At 41.7% G+C, this 24,679-nt stretch overlaps 1 non-coding gene across 1 annotated transcript in view; it reads right to left on the reverse strand.

The window, feature by feature from the left end:
• The window catches only part of LOC112544636 (uncharacterized), a 132,270-nt gene that overhangs the window by 64,742 nt on the left and 42,849 nt on the right, over window positions 1-24,679 (reverse strand). The window contains exon 2 of the transcript XR_012896374.1: window positions 8,798-8,984. This is a non-coding gene — a transcript (uncharacterized LOC112544636). The remainder of the gene's footprint in view (window positions 1-8,797; window positions 8,985-24,679) is intronic.

Raw genomic sequence — 24,679 nt, forward strand, 5'->3', positions numbered from 1 at the left:
AAAAGTTTTCCATTAACTTTCACTGACACACAGTCAGGCCAATGTATGTTTGTAAACCCAACCGATACCGTGCACCACTGGATGTCATAATGAGTCAAGTAACCCACTTCCCTAGGTCTGAAGCCAACAGCGATGAGTCACTGGAAATCTGGCCCATTATTACATAAAAAGTATACCTTCTACCTCCCACTGGCTTTGCGAAAAGGCTGCTTGCCTTTAGCTTACCTAGGGCCCATATCAGCACCTACTGATGTAAGTAAAAGCTAATTTAGGCCATTAGCAGATTAAACTAGGGAGGCAGATCTGCGAAAATGTTTAGCACCCAGAAGTTCTCTTTGTGACTATTATGGCCACATCCGGGATGCCGGGCATTCGTGAAAATCTGCTTGTAAGATCTCAGAACTTCGCTCCCAGTGCCGGTGCATATTCTTGTCTCCAGGGGGAGTTGTAGCACCCATGCTGAATTTAGCCCTAATTACTTACTTACAGTTGCTTTTCCTTGATGATGCTGTTGACATCAAAACCTTGTGTTTCAATAATGGCATATCTTTTGGAACGACATCTCTCATTGATTTAAAGGCTATAAGCTATAACGAATTCACCACTTCCCTTAGTAAACATTTAATCCCCTCCCTGAAGCTGAGTCTTAAAAGTCACAAGAGGCTGTGACTTAAACGTTATGAAACACCGGTGGTTAAGGTTGCATGTGCTGTTGTGCATAAAAGAATTTAATTGGACATTCTTACACTTTAAGACATGTTTCTAAGAAGAATGGAAAGCATTACATGGTATTACACTGTATTCTTTGATAGCATGTGATCAGGTAATTAAAGCATTCATATTAAAAAGAGGGCAGAGTTAAGGTGGTGCATTTTTGCTTTTTGATTGCTTAATGATAGAACCCAAATGTTCTATTTCATAGTCTTTTGTAGGGAAGTTTGGATAGTTTTGAATTAAGTAAAGCCACATTTTTGCAATAATTTTCTAGCTTTCTTAGCTTGGCATATAATATCTCTTTTTGCTTTTAGATTTGCCTGCTCCTTACCGTAGTGCTTTTCTTGAGATTAGAAGACCTCAATATTGCATATAGAAAGAAACTGTCTGCCCTGTATTTCTTTTAGGAATTAAACATCCTAATCTGCGGTGTTCTATTTGAATAAATGTTTTTCTAACTGCGGTTGCCAATATCCTTCTGGAAAACATTAGCAGACAGACTCTTTGAAAATCATAAAGGCTTTCCGTGGGGAAAATCTGCTCCAAAATTTGGGGTGATAAAGGTAACCCCCTTTCAAATCATTACCTGTCTTATGAGAAATGAGGGGGTGTTTTCTCCCTCATCATCTCTAAATATAGACCTTGAGAGACCACTAGGTACTGACATAATCCTGGTCATCATGTGACTATTTTATTTAAAAAATGGTAGCAAGTATAATAAACTCATTGCATTAGTGGGGGTTACAGCTTCTGCCATTATAGTAAAAAGAAACCTCTATAAGCCAGCAGGCAATGTTGAGTTCAGCCCTTAGCAAGGAGTGATGTGAAAGTTGCATCAACCTAGGAGCATCACCTAGGTGCTCAACCCCCTCTCAGCTCTCACCCCTATTCCACCCTTCTCTCAAGTTTGACCCCTGCCCTGTCCCATGCCACCCCTTCCCCCAATCCAACACCCCTGCCCTGCCTCATTCTCCCAGGGTGTCCCATCCCTGCTCCTCCTCCTCCTGAGAGCTTCCTGAATGTTGCCAATCAGCTGTTCACAAATGCCCTGGGAAGGCAGGAGAAGAGTTGATCAGTAGGGGCAGCAGTGGGCGAGAGGTGTGGGAAGAGGGGAATAGAACAGGAAGCTTGTCTGCTGATGGATGCTCTGAACCTACTAATTTTCCATCCCTAGATCACCCACGGCTTTAGTGCCCATGCTATTTGCCCTGCCTTCCACTAGCTCAGCTATTCTGACCAGAGAGGGGAAGGCAAGGGGGGGAAGAGAGCATGACACCGTAGCAGAGTAGCTGAACCAGCAGGGGGTGCACATGTGCAATAATTTAGTGCTGGGGCCATGCATTGCCTAGCCCACATCTGGGGAATGGCCTCTCTGAGGATAGGTATGCAAAGCACTTTGGAGCTTTGATGTCGCTTCGGCTGGAGCTCGGGCTCTGAAGCCGGGAGGGGTTGGCTTCCAGCCTGAGCTACAACTTCAAAATGCTGTTTTCACAACTGTTTTAGAGCCCCGCTAACCAGAATCTGTTGGCCCAGGCTGGGAAGCTTGCTCCAAAATGTTGTGTGGACAGACCTTATGTGCCTGGATCCAAAATCTAGTGGCCCTTCTGGGTCACAGAAAGGTGCATTTTACTACCTCTTGCTCTCTTGCATGGGAACGTAATCAGAATCACAGACTAGCCCTTCAATGGATTTATAAATTCTGGGCCTGATTCCACTTCCCTTATTTGTGTTGCTCCTAACTCTGTCTTCAATGCAACCACACAGCATAAAGCACAATTTAATCTAGCAAGAGAATCACACCTAAAATCCCAAACTGTATTCCAAACATTTGTCCAGCGCCTAAAATATTAATGTAATCTAACCAGACTGTGAATGTATCATCTTCAAAAGTTGTGCTGCTGTGGGTCCAGCTAGGAGATTTTTTTTAGAAATGAGAAATGTACATCTAACAATAGTTTAATTTAAATACCTCGTGTGTCTCAAAATGCTGCCAATTCGCATTTAGGATAAGCAATTTTCATTCTATTGAATTTTTTGACGTTTGATTTTGTAAAGCATGTAATAGAAAACTGTACCCTTTTACTCATTTGAGAAGCCAGAAACTTCAAAAGTTAATGCGGAATTATTTTTAGTGTATATTTGAGTTTATTCATGTTGAAAGGTAGTACTTATCTTTTGTAATTTTACAGCAGTGATTTGAATAAAAACATGAGTATAGTTCCACTTTAAATGCCATGTGACATGTGGGAGCAGGATTAAATCTATCCCAAGATGCCAAAATATGAGATTTTTTTTATCACAGTTCCCCAGGGATTCACATAATATCTCTGAGTGCTCATATTTGTGATGGGACCTATAGATTTATATATATAAAAATGCAAGTATCGAGTCACCTCCCACATGCAAGGAGCATGTTATTCTAAACAGACAAAAGTAACTTCTGATCCAACACTGAGTAGAACTTTTTTGAAAAAATTAAGAAATAAATAGCTTATTTAAAAATGCACCTTATGGGTCCATATATCTGAATGGAAGTCCCAGCATCAGAAACACAGAGAGAACGAGGTTTTTAGGTAGATCTCCAGTTAAATGTTTCACCTGGAACTGAATGAATAATTCACAGATAGCTGATGAAGTCTGCCCCTTTTTTTGTTTGCAGAAATTCATAAATTTTTTTCAAATAATGTATAGTGGGTCAGATAATTTTCATGTTTTATCATTAATATTTTTTGTTCATGAATGAGAAGCAGCTAGATTTACAGTTTGGTTTCTGAAGACACACCTGGATTGTCTAAATGCTCTCCACAAGAGAATGGAAAGGTAGAAGACCAGCATGCAATCACCTGAAAATGACAGCAAATGTGAGCAGAAAAGGCTTTTGCAAAATTGCTTAGCTCCACTTTCAGCCTACAAGAATTTGCATCTAAACTTTGTACTTGGAGATAACCCAGTGTGCATCTGATGCTAGAAGGAGTTATGCTATAAAAATAATGCTAAGTGACTCACGATGCTAATGAGGTTATGGTTATGCAACAGATAAAACCTGCAACTGTTTTACCTTAATTTTTTGGTACCATTTCCAAATTGCATATACTGGTATTCAAATAATATGGGTGGCACCAACTTATGGGCCCATACATGTATTGTTCCGCAAGGTTTTCCTACTGAGCAAAAAGAGTACAAAGTGACTTTTCAAAGTATCTGTTACAAAAAGTGTCATTAATATTTGTTCTACAGGGTTCTTTTACAGTAGTATTTAAGGGGCCATCATTCTGCAGCATATTGCTTGTCCTAATTTATTTCTTTACTGAGAACATTTGGCAGGAGTTATTCAGAAATGTGAGTCCTAATGAACAACCTTCTTTGCATTTATGTGTTTACTTCACAATGAAATCGCTTAGCCTCCGAGCCATACTTGACATTTTAAACTGCATGGCTGTGCTGGAGCTTTGGAGGAAAAGGCTTACGAGGGTAATTCATTGTGGCAGAACAAATTTAGAAAGGAAGGGAAAAATTGGTGTTGAGAGGCCAGTGCTTATATGTGATGTTTCCATTTCAGTCGTTTGTAGAAATCTGAGATTTAAAAGTGCTGGCTGCATATTTGGGCAAAAGATCCGCTTAGAAGCTTGGCGTAAAATCAGAGTGGGGTTGGATTTAGCAGGATTCACACATTTTTATCTCGGTCCATATTTATGATCTTAGACTGATGCTATTCATGGAGCTCTAGGACTTCCCAACTCCTCCCCCTTCTACCCACAGATATGCTACCAGCTGGTTACCCTAGACCTTAGATACCCTATCTAGGCCTCTTTGGAGCCATCACAGCTGTACCTTCAACTTGGTTGGGGCTACCGTGAACTTCTGCCAACTCCAGCATCCAGTGGTCTTTGGTGGTGTCAGAGAACAAGAAGTAGAAGCTCATAAAGACTTGTTTTGTTACTAATTTTGTATCCGTGAGCTGGGAAGTATGGATCGTCCCCTAATCCTTAGCTTGACAGGGAGATTTCAACGGTTAACCATTAATGGGATTAGTCCCAGAGAAGTCATAAAGCAGAGATTTTAGACTAAGTAAATATAATAATTCATTAGACCGAAGCTTGGGAATGCGCATAAATGGAAAGCTAAATGAAGGACATTATTTTTTCTCTCTTAATTAGAGGAGTTTTTCATGCAGATGTCAAGGGGAAAGAAGCTCTAGCAAAGTTTAAATCTCAGTACCTTTAATGTTATCAAATGAGAAACAAGTCTCAGGGAAATGGTTTATTTAAACGAGGCAGCCATTTTATGCGTGCCACTCTTAGAGATGCATATAGGAATTGTGTATGACATATCTTCAGTTCAGCTTTGTTACTCACTCGTGTTTATGTTCCTTAGTCAAAGCAGATTACTGTGTGTTCTATTTACTATTCATTCATATGGAGCTCTTTGTGTTAACCTTTTATTTGATAAGGTATGGTTTTTGTATTGGAATTTTCTTGTCAAAGCCATTTCTGTATAAAGAAAAGAAGCTTAAATGGCTATTGAAATGTAAAATCCCAAACCGTCCTTACGGGAAGGTAAGATTAGAACATCTTATGATGACGAGGAATCCAAAAGCTCATTAAAAAAAGGAACTTTCTTTGTGGGAAATGGAGAGTTTATTCTCCACTTACATAAAGGATGGTCCATAACTTCTCTCCTTAGGACAAGCTCCAGCAAGAAAAGGGGACAGAAAGGTTGTCTACATGCTCTGTTGTGCTAGCTTAAATTAAGGTGTGATTGTAAAATAATTCAGTTAAGCCAGTGCCATAGGCTGAGTGGATACACTTACTTCAGGGCTTAAGTTGGGGTGGGCAATAAAACAGCAGCTGTTCACCAGGGTTAGCCCCTGATAGGCCGCTGTCGCTATATTTACCTGCACCTCTGAAGGTATGGGTGATCGCAGCTCCCATTGGCTGGGAATGGCGATCTACGGCCAATGGGAAGTGTGGATCCCCTGTGTCTGTGGAAGCAGAGGTAAATATGGCAGTGTGGGGGCCCATCAGGGACTAACCCTGGCAGACTGGATCTGACCAGCAGGCCGGTATTTGCCCACCCCTGATTTAAGCAGAAGTGAGAAACATCCATGCTCTTGAGCAACATAGTTAAGATGACCTAAGCCCTTATGTAAATAGCCCTAGGTAGAAAGAAGAACTCCTCTGTTGACCTAGCTACCCCTTCTTAGGGAGGTGGATTTTTACCACTGCCTACTCTTCATCACTCACAGCAGCATGATCCAGATTCAGCTGAATTGGTGGACATGAAGCCAGTCACTTATTATGTTCACCAGGCAGAAGTTTTGACTGGCTAGTTGACGGGGAACTCGGCTAATCACAGCTCAGCCATTACCTCCAGAGGAGACTTGTTGATGGAGCAATTAAATTTTTGATTGGGATACTTTTAACATTTTATTTAAAAATTGATTTGATTTTTTTTATTACTTTTACATTATTTCATGACAGCAGCAGTTGTAATGCATAAAAGATGCCACATTTTATCACAGTGTCCTAGTTTCTAAAGGAGTTCATTAGGATATAATAGAGAACATGGAAAATTTGTACTGCTTCCAGACGGAAAACTCCTGCCTTTAATTGGCCATATAAGAATGTGTGTGAGTTTTCAGTTTGGGTTGGTTGGACCTGTAATAAAAGGATGCTCATGTTGTTTATTTACTTTATTGGTCATGTAAGAATAGATCTTTTATTTTTATATTACATAGATCTTATTTTCTAGATGAGAGTAACTCCTGCTTCTGTGGTAAAACTGTTTGACACTTTAAACAAGTAAAAAAAAAAAGCACTCATTATACTAATTAGCAGAGCAGCTGTTTTCAAAATGCAATGTTACCTTAGAAAGATCATTCCAAGTTTTGAAAATAGCTCCTCCTCTGTTTAGTACAGTGAGTTCTTTACTATGTTCTTCCTGAAAATGTTAAATGCTGAACTTTTTCATTACAATACAAACAAGAAAGCATAGAAATTAAGATAGGATGTTCCAAGCTATAGGTAAGTAGCAGCTGCTGCTCAACTTTAAAAATAGACTGTTTTGATTATGACATAATAGGACATTTTGATCTGATAGAACATGTCATATTATGCATTACAACTGCGGCTACCATGAAATGATGTAAACATTAAATAAAAAAATTAAGTGAATCAAATTTTTATTTAAAATGAAATTTCAAAAGTTTCCAGAATAAACGCTTTCTGAAATGAAGACAATAAAGTTTCAAAGACTGTTTTATGGGAAACTCTGAAAATCAATATGGTATTGCAAAAAATAAATAAAATAAATTGAGTTGAGTCTTCATAGAATTTTCCAAAGAAAGGGTGGACGAAACGTTTTACAACCAGCTGCCCTACTTAAACCGTGTCTCACCCCGTATGCCTATTCAAGAAACATGCTAAGAGAAGTATCTTTTTGGATGATAGAGTTGGTTATGAAAAGTTTGTAATGCCATATTTGTTTTAATGTGTAAATATAGAGCCAGATCCTGGGAACAGGTGAGCACCTATATATTTTTGTTGAGTCCGGGTTTTTGTTTTTCTGGGTTTATCACACAAATGATTTGTCTTTAGGTTTATTCCATGTGTGCATTTTGTTTTACAAACACACGGAGCGGCTCGGAATGAAATTTACCAAGCTGATGCCTTGTTTAGTTACTTTCGACCATTTCCCTTTTTCCCCTACTGGGACTCAGTAGGAAGGTATAGGAATATTATCTCTGGGTCCTCCAGCCCTGCCTGTGTTGATTATGTCTCTGTCATTTGTGTTCTCTTCAAGGAAGAATCAAACACTGACTGAGTAAATGCTTATTTTTGTTGCTAGTCCATTCACAACACTAGCGAGTTATGGATTGAATTGCTCCCCCTTGCTCCTTCCTTTTCCTGTTCCACCTCCTTTCTTCAAACACCTTCTCCTTAACCCAAGTCTGTGTTATGTAGCCTTTAAACACAACACTTAGATCACTCCTCTACGATGCACACGCAGAGTTTTCTGTCTGGTGAGCAATTACATTTCCAGCAAGCAGTATCAATTCTACATATTCTATAAGTAGAAATTCTTACACATGCATAAAGCCTGCATTAAGCGCTGCCATTTGGTTGGTGCTCTCTAGACAAATCTCTTAGGCCCAGAGATGCTCAGGCACCTAAATCACTTTGATTTGAGAAGTGAAAGGTATTCAGGGACCTGAGGATTTGGTCCTAAGTTAACTGCATTAAAAAGCCTGATTGGCATAATCACACACTGGCACATTATAGGCCTGATTCCTTGGGCTCAGGTTTTTCCATTCCACATGGGTGACCTGCAAGGGATTATACTGCTCTAAGGCTAGAGTAACACAGCAGTGCATCAGGCCCAGTGCAATGCTGTTGTTTTACTCTTCTGTTTGGCTTCTCTTTGAATGTATGTCTTGTTGTATTTCATGGAGACACAGGAGTTGTATAATCCGAAGTTACTTAAAATCTGAACTTCATAGACTAAAGCCCTGCCTGGAGCTGTATGCACAACAGTCAATGTGGCGTTTCTCTCTGGCAGACACCCCCCGCTTGCTTCATTGCTTCTGACAATTTTAAGTCTGCCAAGAGTGAGGAGATACAGTAGCATGTCTCTGGCTCAGTATAAATATCCCACTACAACAGAGCATATATCTAGCCTCAGCTGACTCCGAGCACAACAGACTTCTCTGAAATGGCTGGCAGAAGCTGAGCAGGGTGTCCTAGGGGGTCGCAGACATCTTCTTCTGTCTCTGTAGTTAGAGAAATTCATAGACCCTCCTCCCCCCCCAACTTGTGCATCTGCTATACCAATGACAAGTTCTGGGAGTAGAGCTGCTGAACCATACAGTGAGTCTTTTTTTTTCTCTAATCCCTTTCAGCCTCGGGAGGCATGTTATTAATTGTGGTAATTTGTTTGTGAAATTAACATACAGTGGCTGTGCAGATAGAAACAGTCTTCGGTAGCTTATCCTATTGTGACTTGTAGGCAAATAATTTCATTACTGGGAAACATTAATATACAAAGTGTACTCTAATATTATTAGCCGGATTTGTGTTCCACACACCTTGCAGCATCAGCTGGATAGTGGACTGGGGGAGTCAAATGTTCCCTGTAGATATGCAGAGCTCCTGTTGTTGAATTAGGTCTCAGGATCGTCAAGGTTACTCCAGATTTTCATATAGAAGTAAAGGAAGGACCCAAGTGACTATAGCAGGATCACGTGTCAAAGAGGAAGCCGTGTTAGTCTGTATCTGTAAACACAATGAGAAATCCTGAGGCACCTTACAGTCTAAGGGTACATCTACATTGAACGCTTCTGTCGAAATAAGCTATTCCAGAAGGAATACTTTGAAATAGCATGTCTATGACAAAGGGAAACCTCAAAAATAGTCTGAGGCAGGCTTCCCTAATGTGGACATGCTAACTCAATTTAGAGCCCCGGGAGGCACTGGAGAGTAATTAGTTTGAATGGCCTTGGGGAGAAGCTATTTCGAAATAGTAGCAGTGGAGTGTCCACGCTACTGCTATTCCAAAATAGCTATTTCGGAATAGGCGTTATTCCTCGTGGAATGAGGTTTATAGAATTCAGAATAAACCGTCCATTATTTTGAAATTATTTCAAAATAATGGAATTCCTGTGTAGATGCCCACATTGTTATTGCGGATTAACGACCGTTATTCCGAAATAACACTGCTGTGTAGATGCACCTTAACAGATTTATTTGGGCATAAGCTTTCGTGGGTAAAAACAACATAGTCAGATGCATGGAGTGGAAATCACAGATGTTGATGTATATATACTAGAATATCAAAAGAAGGAAGTAACTTATCAAGTGTAAGACCACTGTTAACGAGGCCAATTCAGTCAGAGTTGGATGCGACTCACTCCCAGCAGGCCAGAGTTTTTGAGGTGGATGGCTGTTGGCTATTGGCTGGATCAAAGCCACATCTCAGCTGTGTAGAGTTTGAACAGGTTTGGAAGAACAGTTTTATGCGTAGGGCACCAGCTAATGCACTGTTGGCATGGTCAGAACATAAAAGGACTCCATGCTTGGAAATGCATCTTGCTCTTTAGTAAGAGAACTATTTGCAGAAATGCTACAGATAGCATTCTAACCCTGGGTGCACAGACCAACTTCCCACTACCACCTCCAACCACTTCCCTCCTGCAATCTGTGCGCCTCTCTCCAAGTTCCATACAGGTTGCTTCAGCTCTTCAATTTGTGACCCTGGACAAGTCATTTTGGATGGGAGCTTTTAAAAGACCTAACGCTGCTATCATTGCAACCAATTGATTTTATCACCAACATAGGCAGGTGCGGAGTTTGCTTAATCCTGAGTGCTTTTGAAAAGCTCACCCTTATGCTCTTTGAACCTCAGTTTTTATAGTGCCTAGGAATTGGAAATCCCACTTTAAATAGGCTGAGACACCTCTTGTAGCTTTACAAACCAGCCCGAGCAGCAGTCTACATATGCAGCTAGACCCCAGACTCATACTTAATGAACACGATTTTGGGGAATCCCACTGTGCCTATGTTTTACAGATTACTTGGTTGTGTAAAGAACAAAGGATTGATTAAAAGAACAATTTTCTTGGTATTCACAGCTCCCCATCAGCTGCTGGGCATGAGCCATATCCACCCTGACTGATCTGGCCTCACAAGGATCCTACACTTGATAAGTAACTCCAGTCATCTGAAGAAGTGGGCTGCGCTCACAAAAGCTCATGATACCATCTACATGTTTTGTTAGTCTATAAAGTGCTACCAGACCATTTGTTGTTTTTTAAGTTTATCCTGTACAGACTAACTCGGCTACCCCCTGAAGCTCCTTTCTTTTGATATGCTAGTACATACATATATCTCAACCTCTGTGATTTCCACTCCATGCATCTGGTGAAGTGGTTCTTACCCACCAAAACTTATGCCTAATAAATCTGCTAGGTTTTAAGATGCTACAAGATCACACAGTTAATCAAGAGGACCTGGTCATCTTTCCACTGTGTCTTACTTCTTGCAGGTAAGAGGGCAGACATGCACTCTTAGGAGGGAGTATGCATGTGAAGATACTTCTTCGTAAATCGTTTTCCCCTGCTGTGTGGGCCCTGCACATGTCAAAAAACTTCATGGAATTCACGTGTCTCTGGTAAATTAAGGGGGGGATTGTTGTTTCTCTTTTTATCTTTGCAGCTGGTATTTTATCCATACACTCCATCAAATGTATTTTGCCAGCAACATTATTTAAACTGAAATAGGAGGCTGGATATTAGCCTTGAAAATGTATAAAATAAACAAAGTTTGGCATTTAATTTGTTGTGGCCAACAGAAGAATAAATCACCAGGAAGTCACTGTGAAGAAAATATTTAAGTAAGGTAGATATCTGCAGTCATTGTGTGTGGTCTTTCTTATATCAGGATAGTGTATTTTATATGCATGGTTTATTTTATATCAGGATAAGTAAAGTGTTTGGTTCATATTGTTTGTCATTCTGGCTGCATTTTAAAATGGTTTTTTGCTCGGGGAAGATTTTAAATGTAGCCGAAGATGAAGCATCTGTCTAGTAGCTACTAGGTCAATAAACATTATTAGATATATTTGCATTAAACAGATCCCAGCCAACCCCCCTTCACTTTCCCTTGCAGTGGATTTTAGGCTCATTAATTATCTTCAGTAAAACACACTAGGCTTAGTTGTGCATGAATAAATGGCTGCTTTGTTCCAAAGCTAAGTTTACATCTAATTTATTAGGGACACAAAGAAAACAAATGAGAAGGAAGAGCGGAGACAGCTGGAGTCCTGAGAACCTAATCAGCCCAAACAAGGGAGTATCTGAAGTACAGTAGTTTAAAAATGAAAGTGTAGTAGGACTGAGCATAAAGGAGGGGTGTGAAGGGCCTGATCAAATGCCCACTGATGATAATGGAAAGGCTTCATATTATTGCCAATGAGTGTTGGTCCTGGACAGTAGAATGGTCAAGGTTTTTGGTGAGGCCGTTGAGAAGGAGGGCAAAGTCTGCTCTTCAGCTTTAACTAAGAGGCTTTGGGCTGGTGAGGCTCGTAGTTTTAGCCCTAAAGTCCCATGTTCAATCCCACATATTGATGGGGCATTACGAAATGCAGGAGGGCTTTAAATACATGCACACAAAGGCTATGTCTAGACTGCAAGCTTCTTTTGGAAGAAGCTTTTCGGAAGAGATCTTCCAGAAAAGCTTATTTTGAAAGAGACCGTCCACACAGCAAAAGCACAATGAAAAAGCAACGTGCTTTTTCGAAAGAAAACATCCACATTTATTGGATGCTATCTCACATTTAAGTTGTGATTGGTCTGGACGGAGTGGCCACCGGGGCACCAGTGTTATTTCCTGAAGGTCTCTTCTTTCAAAAGAACTCCCTCTTCTGCGTCCACATACTCCTTTTTCCAAAAAAAGTTTTTTTCGGAAAAAGGCTTCTTTCTCATAGAATGAAGTTTACCACCATTGAAAAACCCCCTCTGTTCTTTCAACTTTCTGTCAAAAGAACTCAATAGCAGTATGGACGAAAGTATTGTTTTTCGGAAAAACGGCTGTTTTTCTGGAAAAAAGCTGCAGTGTAGATGCACCCTGAGAAGGGGAAAGTGGAAAGTAGCAGAAGTGGGTTGATCAAAGCACTCTGGGGGTTGTTGAGTCCTTGAATGAGACAGATAAGAAACCAAGGTTAAATTGTGGTAACAAACAAATCAAGAAAGATAATCTATATGGAGCCTCTCACCTTAGAGCACAGCAAATATTCCATGCTTGATGAATCAGAAGATGATCCAACTGAGAAGAGGATGAACCATATCAGCCAGTGACTTAAAAGCAAGGACTGAAAGGGAGCCAAGCTATTGAAGAAGATACATAATTTGAATCTTCTTCATGAGATCTACGAGATGTCCCTGAGTCATCTCTGACTTGCTTAAGCCTGATTAGTCAACCTTTAAGCTAGAGAATGTGGTGAGTCGTCTGAGGCAGCCACTGCAGATTTTGTGATCCGCTCATGCTATTCAACCAGAGTTCAGCCCACTCATAGGTGAGGAACCATCCAGGTGATCCCAAGGCAGGTATATAGGCTCACATAAGGGAAGCAGTCTCTTTAGTCTGCTCAGACTGTTAGACCATGTCTATACTTACCCGCAAATCGACGTTCTGGAGATCGATCTTTTGGTGTTCGATTTAGCAGCTCTAGTATAGACCTGAGAATTGAATGCTGAGGGCAGCTGCAGCGGGTGCCTATACTGCTCACAGTCGCGAGGAGTAAGGGAAGCCAACAGGAATGTCAGCTCCCGTTGGCCTCCTACTGTGTGGACTCAGCCATCACTGGAGTGGGCTTACCTCGACTTAAGGTAAGCCCACTCCAGCTATGTATTCTACGTAGCTGGAGTAGCGTACCTTACACTGACCTTCCAGGTTTAGTGTAGACCTGATCATAGAATCATCCAAGTACCTATCTGGGGACAACTCATCACAGTCTCTGAATCAGGGATGACTAATCAGGTTTAGGCAGGGTCTGGCTCAGAGTTAACTCAGAGGACTTCTCGGAGTCCTAAAGCACATGCATTGGGATTTGAGAGGTTCCTGGAGGGTGAAGTTAAACAGTTCCAACATGTGAAGGATAAAAGATGAGAAGACACAAAATAAACCCAGTGGTGCCAAGTCACTCATAACTACCGTTTAGATATTTGTTTGCATTTATTCTTCAAAGTCTAATAAATAAATAATCGATTGAAATCCACCATATAGAGAAATAAATGAGAAACATGAGGTAGGTGTGAGTATTTTGTGTGAGGTGTTCTTGTTATTTTAATAACATCATTAAAATGCACCAAATAGTTTTCAGGCTCTGAGATGGAGATGTGGCAAGGAAGGAAGGCTGATTTGTGGTCAAGGTACTTGACTGGGACTCAGGAATTCACAATGGAATTCACCCTTTGTTTGGTTTGTCTATTTAGACTGAAGGTTCTTCGGGACAGGGACTCTCTCTGATGGTGTTTCTGTTGCCTGACACAACATAGTCCCCGGTCCCAGCTGGGTCCCCAGGTACTATTGGAATGTAAATAAAAAATAAGAAATGAAATAGAGAATACTACAAACACTAGACATTTTTGTGAATCGAAATATTGTAATTTAATTTTGATTACTTGTGAGAAAGCACCCAAAGGCTGCAAGCTTGAAAACCTATACATTTGCGGGGCACTATCAGGAGCATTGTTGGGATAACACAGTTGGGGGGAGGTTGTTTTAACTGAAGTGTCCTATGTAAAATACGGGAGGTAATTATCCCACTCCAAGCCCCAAACTTTAAGTAGGAGGTGAACAAACTGAAGAGATTGCAGAGGGAAGAAACAAGAGTTGATGCAAGGTTTAGCAGACCTGGCCTATGAGGAAAGATTGAAAGAATTGTGAACATGTTGGCTATGTCTACACAGCTTCCCTCTTCCACAAAAGTCTGTGCAAATGAAGCACAGATTAGCATGTTGCCAAGCTTCATCTGCATAATTAATGAGGAGCCATTTTTGTGCAAAATCGGCTCCTAGTTAATTATGCAAATGAAGCACAGCAATATGCTAATCCACACTTCATTTGCATAGGCTTTTGCGGAAGAGGGAATCTGTGTAGATGTAGCCTTAGTCTAGAAAACAAAAGGCTAAGGGGGGACATACCAGTCTTCAAATAGGTAAAATATTGTTATAAAGAGGGTGGTGATTATTTGTTCTCCATGATCACTGAGGGTAGGAAAAGAAGTAATAAGCTTAGTTTGCAGCAAGGTCAGATATTAGGAAAAACATTCCACCCGTAGCTAAGTTCCCCTAAGTCGCACAGTTATACAGCAGCCTATTAACTGCCACGCAGACACTCAGAACCGTTGTGGGAAAAAATGCCTCTCCCAGCTCTAGACCTGCCATGGTGGGGAGAGGTGCCCCCCCCAGATGCCAACCCAGCCCCTGCCTGGACCTGCCATGGCCAGGGAAGTGGTGCCCCTCCCTCAGCTGCAGCCCAGCCCTACAGCTGCCATAGTGTGAAGAAATGCTTCTCCCCCCCAAAGCCCAGTTGCTGCTGCAGGGAGAGAGAGTGAGCTGGAATGAGCCCTCTGTTCCCACTGTAGCCACAGAGCAGTCTGCACCCAAACCCCTCCTCCTCAGCCTTAGCCCTAACCCAGAACTCACGCCCCCAGATGGAGCCCTCGCCCCTTAACACCCAAATCCTCTGCGCCCACCCTGAGTCTCCTCACACACTCCGAACCTCTCAGTCCCACCACCCCCACGTCAATTCTGTTATGCACACCAATATGGAGGTACAAAATTCATTCCATATCTGCATGGGAAAAATGAGCGAGAACATGGCCCATACAGATATATGGCTACGTCTACACTGGCATGATTTTCCGGAAATGCTTTTAACAGAAAAGTTTTCCGTTAAAAGCATTTTCGGAAAAGCGCATCTAGATTGGCACAGACGCTTTTCCGCAAAAGCACTTTTTCCGGAAAAGCGTCCGTGCCAATCTAGATACACTTTTCCGCAAAAAAGCCCCGATCGCCATTTTCGCAATCAGGGCTTTTTTGCAGAAAACAAATCTGAGCTGTCTTTTGTGCAAAAGTTTTGCACAAAAGGACTTTTGCCCGAATGGGAGCAGCATAGTATTTCCGCAAGAACACTGACAATCTTACATGAGATTGTCAGTGCTTTTGTGGAAATTCAAGCGGCCAGTGTAGACAGCTGGCAAGTTTTTCCAGAAAAGTGGCTGATTTTCCAGAAAAACTGGCCAGTCTAGACACAGAAATAGTTTAGCAGCATGGAAAGCAAGGGAGGTGGTAGAATTTGTGTCATTGAAGGTATTGAATAACAGGTTATACAAACACATGTCAGGGATGGGCTAGATATACTTAATCCTACCTCAGCACGCAGGGGAATGGGCCAGATGACTCTTGATGTCCCTTCTAGCCCTCCATTTTTTGATTAAAACTGATTATCATCGTTTCCAACTGAAATCATAATGCAAGAGCATGCTGGAACTGAGCAGCTCCTCGTAGGCAGAAGATGGAACAGATGCTAGGGATTTTGGTGAGACGCTCTGGTCTGACTATTTTGAATTGTGAATACTGTAAATTTGGGAACAGGGTAGGCTGGTCCCATGGAAAGGCAGCAGATGGGATGAGAGGAAGACAATTAACAGAAATGTTAGCAAGCAGCCCTGCAGTTACTCACAGTATTTATTTTGAAATATGAATTCTGAAAATGGAAATAGTGCGAGGTTGCACAGATGGGATGACGCCTGCGTGGGGATGGGCACTAAAGGCTCAGACCCAGGACAAACTAAAAGTATGCAGCACTGTAGATACTTCAGTGAGCAGTCTAGATGGAGTCAAGTCATTAGGATGGGCAGACGTCTGTGGCGGAATAGGCTGGCTGGTGCAGATGAGCTCCAAAAGAGTGAAGATGGTTTTGTAAATAGGAAGAATTTGAGATGGAGGCTAGGTAGGCGTTCATGCAAGATTAAAGGATTTGGCAGCGAGGTGCTAGACTAAACGAGAATTTTTTAGCTGTAGAAACACAAAGTGGGTGTTGCAGTTAAAGAGTAGGCGATAGGAACCACTTGGAACATAACTGTATTCACAACAAAAATGGGTCAGCTACCATTTCCCTGCCTTTTCCTACCAGACATAAGCAGCAACAGTGACAGCAGATCTTACAGGAAGAGGTCTGTATTATGGTCCGGTGGGGAACTGAGGTGGTAGAGAAAATATAGGAACACATGAAAAATGCCCATCGTTAAGGAAGAGAGAAGAGCAGAAAGTTTGGTGAAACCCACTCTTCAGGGTACTCTAAATTACCTGATAAGTGCTGAAATGCCAAGAGGCACCATAGAAAACCATGTAATAGACAGGCAGATCCCTTCCATCTATGTGAAATCATGAAGATAAGGTCTATGCTATAGAGAGCTTACAATATAAACAGAAAACATTCAAAGGCTGGATGCCATCAAAAATCTCCTTACATCACTTTAGTATTTATTTTTGTACCATGCTTCAGAGCCTCAGTCATGAGCCAGGACCCCATGATGTTAGTTCCTGTTGTACAGAAGAGAAGGACATTCTTGCCCCCAAAGAGATTAACAATGGAAGGGAAGTGCTGTCTGAAAAACAGCTAATCATCCATCTCCAAATACAAGATGTGGAGGAGAAGGGCAACATAGTTGTTAGCGTTCATAGGTTTCTAATAACAAGGCAACTCATGTATAATAAAGATGAAAACCTCTCTGCATCAATCAAGTTGACCATCAGCAGAGTGGGTTACAGACCCAGCCTTGTAAAAAGAAGTGGGTTCAGTGTATGGCGGGGGGGGGGGGGGGGGTTCAGTTTTATTTTAGTGGGTAACTTAAAGATTTGTTGCAAGTACTTTAATCTCCTTATGAGTTTTGAGAGTGTCAGTAAATTCTAAATCTCAGCCTGAATTACCATGCACTGGATGGTTTGGAGGCGCACTGTGGCTTTCATTTGAAAGAAAGCACAACTTGGAAGCTGCCTTTGCTTTGAATTTTTGGCTTCTTTTCAATGAAGAACTTAAAAACCTTCACAAAATTTAGGAAACCTGGAAGAAAAAAAGAGTCACACAGACTGTTCTGATCCACAACAACCTGGTTGCTCCGCACTTTCCGTCACAGGAAGCATGTAACAGGAATGACAGACTGAAAATAAGGGAGAGGATAGGCTGTAATAGAAGTCTGCAGGTGGGGAAGAATTCATGATCAGACTGATCTACCTTTAACTTACCAGCAGGTGGCACTTTTGGATTCCTAGTGAAACCTCTGGAAGGTCTGTGTGATGCATACAAGTAAAGTAGCCAGTGCTCTTGGTATTATTATATTTCAGCAAACAGAGAATGTGAAAGGAATGATGAACAGTGGAGAAGATAAACTGAACGCTAGTTAAATAATGGACATCACTTTATTTGCCTGGGGTACAGGAAAGCTTGCAAACATATTCTTGGTGTCAAAGGCAAATGGTTTGGGTCAGGTCCTATGAAGCATCAGCTGCTGGTGGTTAATATTAATAGATTTCCTGACACTAAATGTAACTCCCACATCTATCCTGATAGGAAGGAGTGATTACTTTCAGACAGGACAAGTACTCGCAGAAGTGTAGTGTCAGCAGAACAGGTTTCATTAGGCCTTGGACAACATAAGCTATTCAAAAGGATGCCATAAATCTTAAAACCCAGGTTATTGTGAGACTTTACAAAACAGGAGCTTGGAAGTTTCCTCTAAATCCATCTGGTTGGGAGGGGAGAATGGATTTGCCCATTCTTTGGAAGAAGGAAAGGGAAAGGCACCCAAATTAGGATTTTCTCTGCATTAGCTCTATGACCCTTGTAGTTTTCCCTAGCTCCATGATAACAGAGCATACCCAATGGAAAATTACTAAGACTTGTTTACCTGGGATAGCCTCTGGTTTCCCACAGGGTTTCTTTGTGAAGGGGGCCCTGTGAGGACACGACTCCTGGTGATTTCTGTCAACTTTAGATGCTACTGACTATTTTTTCTCTCCAAGCGAGTGACTATCCATGCCAGTGGTGATAGACCTCCAGTAAAGCCCACATGGTAGTTGCTTTAGTAGATATGAGGGCAGGTTACATTAGACTAGCGGTTTTCAACCTGGGGTTTGCAGGTTATGTCACCCTTTCCAACTTCACTCACTCCAGACATTGGATAGGTTCATATCGGACACCTAATTTAGGCCTGAATAGATTATTACCATTTTACAATGTCCTGTGGTCAACTTAAAGATGAAAGCATGGGTCTCTATAGGGGTATGTCTACACTACCCCCCTAGTTCGAACTAGGGGGGTAATGTATGCATACCGAACTTGCTAATGAAGCCCGGGATTTGAATTTCCCGGGCTTCATTAGCATAAAGCCGGCGCCGCCATTTTTAAAAGCCGACTAGTGCGAACCCCGTGCCGCGTGGCTACACGCGGCACGGACTAGATAGTTCGGATTAGGCTTCTAATCCGAACTATCTGTACGCCTTAGGAAGCCTAATCCGAACTATCTAGTCCGTGCCGTGTGTAGCCGCGCGACACGGGGTTCGCACTAGCCGGCTTTTAAAAATGGCGGCGCCGGCTTTATGCTAATGAAGCCCGGGAAATTCAAATCCCGGGCTTCATTAGCAAGTTCGGTATGCATACATTACAGTTCATTAGCAAGTTCGGTATGCATACAGTTCGAACTAGGGGGGTAGTGTAGACATACCCAAGGATATCAGTGCACTAAAAGAGTTCAGAAATGTAGCCGTGTTAGTCTGGTGTAGCTGAAACAAAATACAGGACTATGTAGCATCTTGTTAGTCTTTAAAGTGCTACATAGTCCTGTATTTTGTTAAAAGAGTTCAGTGAGACAGAGTGATACTTAACCTTTGAGGGCATTAAAGTCCCTCCAGCACCAAAATATATGATCTCCACTCATACACTGCAACATTATTTTGAAATAACAGAGGTTATTTCAAAATAACAAAGTGCGTGTCTACACAGCAAGCTGTTATTTCGAAATAATTTCAAGATGGTGGACTTCTTACTCTGACTTCTGTAACCCTCATTTCATGAGAAGTAAGGGAAGTTGAAGTGTTCTTCCCTCGACTTCCTGCTGTCGAGACAGTGCCAAAAGCCAATTTAAGCTATTTCGACTTCAGCTACATAACTGACACAGCTAAAGTTGCGTATCTTAATTCGACTTTTGCCCTGCAGTGTAGACATACTTGTAGAGATCCAGAAGAAAATACTAGAGGTTACCAATGAATGTGTCTAGAATTAGATATGAATGCTGGCCATGAAACACTTTCTCTTCTGATGGCAATAGTTCTGTATTCTGAAAGAAGCAAAGTTGGGTGAGTATTCTAGTATTTTATTTGTGAATAATTCACAAACTGGAGGGGAAAAAGAGAAATACTCAATAAAGAGGTTGAGAAATTCCCTAGAATTTATTTTTTATTTGAAGTTATTTGCAAATTTCTTATTTACCAAGTGTCAATATTTTGAAATTATTTCCCAAAATTCTTGGCCACGTAACCTGGTTGTGAGCAATTCTCTGCATATTTCATCTTCATAAATCAAGCGGTTGTGTCTGGATACAAAGTCACAGGTCATGTTTCTGGGCCCATGACTCTTAGAATCAGGATTCTCTGGGGCAAATATGTGCAATTACAAATTTGAAATTTGCTAGCTGGAGGATTTTCAAATGAGTCAAGGGCTGTGTCTAGACTGCATCCCTTTTCCGTAAAAGGGATGCAAATTAGACACATCGCAATTGCAAATGAAGCGGGGGGGATTTAAAAGGGATGCAGTCTAGACACAGCCTAAGGGTTTAGCACTTGCTTTGGAAACTCAAGCTTTAAGCGCTACATTTTGGGAAGTCTTTTAATCTTTGTGAGAATATATGCGCAAAGGAAATGCAGAAGGGATGAGAAGTCAATAAAGATCAATTTCAAATGGGTATGACTGCTTGTAGAATTTGTCTTACAATACTTTCCCAACTCCACAGGATCTGATCCAATAGGTGTGCTTCCTTTGACTTCAGAATTGGCATTGAGTTAGGCCAGATGAAAATACAATGCATTGCACAATCACAGGCAACTATTCTCACCAAATTTCCTTAACTTAGATTAATTGGTTTTACTTTGGTTATTTGAAAATGGGTCCTAAACTTCAGGCATTTCATTGTGTTCCTGTAAAGTCCACATGATCCTGAGAGATTTCCTTCTTTGTTAGATTTAACTTCAGAAGAGAAGTAGTTTTTCCTCCCTTGAAGGACAGATTAACCATTAGTTTGTTGAAAAATACCATCCACCAGAGTCCAAGCATTCCACTTAGATGGAATTTGGCTTTGCTATGCCAATTATTCATGTATGAATTTCAAAGTATGTTTTATGCTGATAAAGCTTCTTACAGCTTTCCCTCTAAAACTGTATGAAAGAAAGTGATGCTGACATAAGTACTTTGGAATACATAATGTGCAACAGCTTCTACTATAAATATTGGCCACTTCATTATTTTCTCTAAACTTTTAAAGTAGCAATGTTGATTATTTATCTAGTTGTGAGGGAACGTCACTTGGGAAAGCCATGGAATCTGAATGTATCTGCAAAATAATTTTCTATTTTATATCTGGTCAAAAAGGGAATTATATTTGTAACCTAGTTACTCCTTTTCCCTTTGCATCTATATTTTCTGTATTTTCACATTATATTGTCCTCTCGCTTTTGTATTTTGACTTTAGATTGCTGCTTGTGAAAGGTGGCTGAAAGAGACAGCTGTTTACTCTTAAGATAAGCCCAGTCATCTTCCCCTACTAGCCTTGCAAATGTACCTCATTCCAGAGGCTGCTTCCAAGGATGAAGAGATACAAAAGAAATTCACTCTTTCTATCCCTTCAGCCTTCTGAGACTGTCATTAAAAATATGCTACTTGTAGCTTTTGTCGCCTAGAATGAGACCACTGACTCATTTTGTGCAGGACATTAGACAGCAGTTAGATAAGTGAGGAGCAACATAGGCTAGTGAGCGGGCCGCATGAGTGGCCCTCCTTCATCTCAGTGGGCCGCAAGACTATTGTAACCAAGAATTCTCCGTGGATAGGGTTTTGCTAACTGCGCTTGTCTACCTAGAATTTGCAGGGTGTGTGGACTGAACCGTAACAGCACTTTGGTTGGATGCAGAGAGAGCACACAGTTCTCACAATATTGTGTGCTGATAGCACACACCTTACTTCACATGCCCTTGCTTTAAACGTGTTTCATTTTAGTACAACCGGTATGGAAAAAACCTAAAACTATGTGGACAAAACCCAGCAGAATCGGGCAGCCTGTGTGTGGGCAACAGTAAACAAAATGGCTCATGCACCACTCATAGAACCCCAGTGGGTGGCATGCAGGTTGCCCACCGCTTCGTTAGATGATGATAGTAGCTGTTGGTCACTGATGTGTGCTGGATGGTGTTTCTTCTTTATGTGATTATGTCTCTTGTTGCTACAATGGAGAACCTTTCCATCTCTCTTCTCAGTTGGGAAGCATGTTTAAAAAAAAAAAATCAGAGCAAGAAAACAAAAATAGGGCCAGTGTGGATCAAGGAGAGCCACAGAGGCCTCACCAAAGCTGAATAAAGGAGAATAATGACATCTCTGGATCTGCTGGCAATGCTCCTCTTAATGCAACCTTCTTGGCTACAAGGGCACACTGTTGACTCATATCCAGCTTCTCATCCACTGTAACCCCCAGGTCCTTTTCTGCAGAACTACTACATAACTGGTTGGTCCCCAGCTTGTAACTATGCTTGGGATTCTTCCATCCTAAGTGCAGGACTCTGCACTTGTCCTTGTTGAACCTCATCAGATTTCTTGTGGCCCAATCCTCCAATTTGTCTAAGTCACTCTGGACCCTATCTCTGCCCTCAAGCGTATCTACCTCTCCCCCTAGTTTAGTGTCATCCGCAAACTTGCTGAGGGTGCAATCCATCCCCTCATCCAGGTCATTAATAAAGCTATTGAACAAAACCTGTCCTAGACCCGAACCTTGGGGCACTCCGCTAGAAACCGACCGCCATCCTGACATCAAGCCATTGATCACTACCTCTGGGCCCGGACTTCTAGCCATCTTTCTATCCATCTTACCGTCCATTTATCCAATCCACATTCCCTTAACTTGCTGGCAAGAATATTGTGGGAGACCGTATCAAAAGCCTTGCTAAAGTCAAGGTATAGCACACCCACTGACTTTCCCACATCCACAGAGCCAGTTACCTCATCATAATCAGATTGGTCAGGCATGACTTGCCCTTTGTGAATCCATGCTGACTATTCCTAATCACTTTCCTCTCTTCCAAGTGCCTCAAAATGGATTCCGTAAGGATCCCTTCCATGATTTTTCCAGGAACTGAGGTAAGACTGACCGGCCTATAGTTCCCTGGATCGTCCTTCTTCCCTTTTTTGAAGATGGGCACTACATTTGCCTTTTTCCAATCATCCGGGATTTCTTCTGATCTCCACGACTTTTCAAAGATAATGGCCAAAGGCTCCTCAATGACATTTGCCAACTCCCTCAGTACCCTCAGATGCATTAAGTCTGGACCCATGGATTTGTGTATGTTTAGCTTTTCTAAATAGTTCCTAACCTGTTCTTTACCCACCAAGGGCTGTCCATCTTCATCCCATCTTCCGTCACTTAGCGCATTAGTCCGGGAGCCCACCTTGTCCGTGAATACAGAGGCAAAGAAAGCATTGAATACTTCAGCTTTCCCTGCAACTTCTGTCACTAGGTTACTTCCTTCATCCAGTAGGGGCCGCACTCTGATCACCCTCTGATCACCTTCTCTGATCACCTTCTTCTTGTTAACATGCTTGTAGAAACTTTTCTTGTTATCCTTCACATCCTTAGTCAGTCGCAATTCCACTTGCGCTTTCGCCTTCCTGACAACCCCCCGGCATTCTCGAGCTATACCTTTAAACTCCTCCCTGGTCATTTGTCCAAGTTTCCACTTTTTGTAAGCTTCCTTTTTGTGCTTAAGTTCACCAAGGATTTCCCCCGTAAGCCAATCCAGTCTCCTACCATGTTTGCCTCTCTTGCTACGCGTCGGGATGGTTTCTTTCTGTGCCTTCAATAAGGCTTCTTTAAAATACTGCCAGCTGTCCTGAACTCCTTTCCCCTTCATGTTAGCATCCCAGGGGATTCTGCCCATCAGGTCTCTGAGGGAGTCAAAATCTGCTTTTTTGAAGTCCAAGGTGTGTATTTTACTACTCTCTTTTCTTCCTTTGGTCAGGATCCTGAAATCTACCATCTCATGATCACTGCTTCCCAGGTTGTCACCCACCTCTACTTCCCCTATTAGTTCCTCCTTGTTTGTGAGCAGAAGGTCAAGCTGTGCACAGCCCCTGGTCAGATCCTTCAGCACTTTTGTCAAGAAGTTATCCCCAACATTCTCCAAAAACTTCCTGGATTGCCTGTGTACTGCCGTATTGGTTTCCCAACAGATGTCAGGGTGATTAAAGTCCCCCACAAGAACCAGGGCCTGCAATCTGGAAGCTTCTCTCAGCTGTCCGAAGAAAGCCTCATCTACCTCATCCACCTGATTCGGTGGCCTGTAGCAGACACCAACCACAACATCACTGCTGTTGTTTGCTCCTTTAAACTTAATCCATAGACTCTCAATAGGTTTTTCTCCCTCTTTATACTGGAGTTCAGAGCAATCATAGTGCTCTCTTACATATAGTGCAACTCCTCCTCCTTTTCTCCCCTGCCTGTTCTTCCTGAACAGTCTATACCCTTCCATGACAGCGCTCCAGTCATGCGAGTCATCCCACCAAGTCTCTGTTATCCCAATTCAATCATATTTCTTGGACTGGGCCTCCAGTTCTTCCTGTTTGTTGCCCAGGCTTCTCGTATTAGTGTACAAACACCTCAGGTAACCAGTTGCAAGACATTTTCTTTTGCCTGTCACTTGCATCACACCATGTTAATTTCATATCTGAGTAATCAGGATCTCATGTTCTATTTACTTTAGAAAATTTGATTCCTTTGTTCAACATAGAAGCCACCAGTTAATCACCGTTTCCCACCCTCCATTCCTAAGTGTGTTCTCTATCTACATGTGAGCATTGTAAGTCTGAACTCCAAGAAGGTCTGAAGTTTTATAATGGAACATTTTCCTTATTTTTCATACCACTAATGAACATGCAAATTAAGCATAGTATGCAACGGGCTATCGTCACAGGGAATATTTCAAATAAAAGCTCAAACAAGGAACAATATATTCTGGTACAACAGTCATAACAATGAAACACCTGTGAGACTAGAAGAGAGAATAGATGCCAGACACGCAGCAGCCTGCATGCTAAAAGTGCTAGAAAGAATTCATAGCACATTCTGGGCTTTCAACAGCAAAAATGTAGGA

Source organism: Pelodiscus sinensis, chromosome 17, assembly GCF_049634645.1.
Source record: "Pelodiscus sinensis isolate JC-2024 chromosome 17, ASM4963464v1, whole genome shotgun sequence".
NCBI lineage: Eukaryota > Metazoa > Chordata > Testudines > Trionychidae > Pelodiscus > Pelodiscus sinensis.